The 2,162-nt window shown below is 36.9% G+C and overlaps 1 pseudogene; it reads right to left on the minus strand.

Moving 5' to 3' along the window:
• Nucleotides 1–1,157: 1,157 nt before the first annotated feature.
• LOC110318828 lies at nucleotides 1,158–1,912 on the minus strand (annotated as a pseudogene).
• Nucleotides 1,913–2,162: the final 250 nt, after the last annotated feature.

Raw genomic sequence — 2,162 nt, forward strand, 5'->3', positions numbered from 1 at the left:
TTTTATAATAACTCAATGGATATATTAATACATAAATGTGGATATATTTTAATACACAAATTGATGTTTAGATCTGAATATAGATTTTGAAACAGTAACCTTTTAAAAAATTATACTAGTCTATGATTCTAGAAGTTTGGACAATTATTTTATAAAAGGCAATTATAAACAAAAATGTATTATTCAGTTTTAGTCAAGAAATTATGATTGGATAATTTCTTTTTCTGGAATTCTTAACTTGCCTTCACATTGTAAGACTTGTTTTTCAGCATAGCATCTGGTCCTCTAGGGCATGAGAACTTCTCCAACATCTCTGATTCCATCAGGAGCTGCCCAAGCCATGTGAGTGCACAGAAGACATTCCTGAGAGACTGAGTCATATGGTGGTCTGCACTTGTTTTGTATAGAAATGACAGTGAGTCACTGTCTGGAATGTGTCTTCACTCTTCAAATGGGAAGCCTCTAGGGCACTTTTCACTGGTTTTCTGATGGACTTTCTCTCTTGCCAAGGGCTCTGGGGTTAAGGTAAAGTTTCCTACTTCTTTATCCTGTAAGTAGTTCAAAGGTTGTGGATTTTCTGACAGGCAAACAGTACCTAGGATGATCTTTTCCATGTTCCCTCTTTTTTTTGTTTCATGGAAAACACATCTTTCTTTTGAGTCTAAATACTGTTGTGTCTTGGCAATAAGACATTTGTTAACAAAAACAGTAAAGTGAGTGTTCTTGCCTGCTGTCAATCATATTTATAATATTTAACTTATTGGGTCTTAAAAGAAAGGCTATTTAGAAGCACTACACTTTTATCCCTTAAAGTGGATTTCTTCAAATGTCAAAAATCTAAGGCTGACATTTTTAGTCCATAAGGATCAAAACAAAAGAAATGAAAAAGAGAAAATTAATATCAATTAATTTAAGTGCAATGTGAAGTAAGTAATGGTCATCCTTGAAAGAGTTGATATCAATCCTTAGAGACTGTAAATATTTCTTACACAATGCTTTTGTAGGTATGATTGAAGTGCAGATTTTTGTTTGATTGTTTAGTTTCATCGTGTGGTTTAATCTATCACATTGCCTAGGAAGACTTGTAGTAGCAAGAATACAAATACTTTTCCAGCATGTCTCTTAGAGACCATTTCACCTACTGCTCTGTTTGGCTTCTAGCTCTTGCCTCTCTCTTCAACAACGGTGAGTCAGATTCCTTTTCCTTGGGGAAGAGAGATCCATGATTTGTTGCTGTTGTTAATAACAACAATTTTGTAAAGCCAAGTGGTAAAACTGTTCCTATTGGCATCTTTCACATGAACCACACCAAAAGCCCGGGATGCCTGTCTCTGTTAATGATCATACCATTAATTCCCAAGTTACCACCTCCAGTCATCGTAAACAGATTCCCAGTTGATGAAGTCTGTTATTTTCCAAACCAGGCTGAATGGTGTCATTCCCCTTCATGAGGTTATAAGGATAGCAAATTGTATGGGAATGATGGGTTACTCAATATGTGATTCCTTTTGTGCCTACAAAGATCTTTCTCTCTTTCCATAACTTGTACTTGGCCTCCTGGGGTGTAATATGATATCCAGCAAAGAGACCCTTGGTGTCATAAATCAGACAGAAGTTCTCTCCAGTCTTGTCAATGCTAGTGACATCCATAAACCCAGCATGACAGGTTATATTGGTTTTGACTTTTCCATCAATCCTAATGAAGCACTGCATGCAAATCTATTTTTTACTTAATCCCCAATCAGGGAATACTTTTATGTCTGTTCCTTAGGAAAATGATCAGAGGCAGGAATTCTTTCAGCTTGTGATAACCAGTGGATAAACAAGGAATAAGCACACCAGTCAATTTCTCAGGCATCCAATGTTTTGGAGCTGCTACACTCTTCAGATGTTTCTTGGAACCATGAGCCATGGCTGTGCTGGGAATGGAAAAGAGACTACTAAATTAAGGATCATGACATGACTTGAGTCCTAGTCACAATCACAATGTGTCTTTAGAGGCCAAAAAGTAATGGCAGTTAAAAGAATGGAGAGTAAGATGGCCATGGTAGCACAGACAAAGGCTAGGTACAAACAAGCCAAAGACTAATTTTAGCTAATAGAAGCTGGTATGATAAGGAGTAGACTATCTCTTGACACCTCAGTTGAGGGTCCTGTCACCA

Source organism: Mus pahari, chromosome 1 (genome assembly GCF_900095145.1).
Source record: "Mus pahari chromosome 1, PAHARI_EIJ_v1.1, whole genome shotgun sequence".
Classification (NCBI taxonomy): Eukaryota; Metazoa; Chordata; class Mammalia; order Rodentia; family Muridae; genus Mus; species Mus pahari.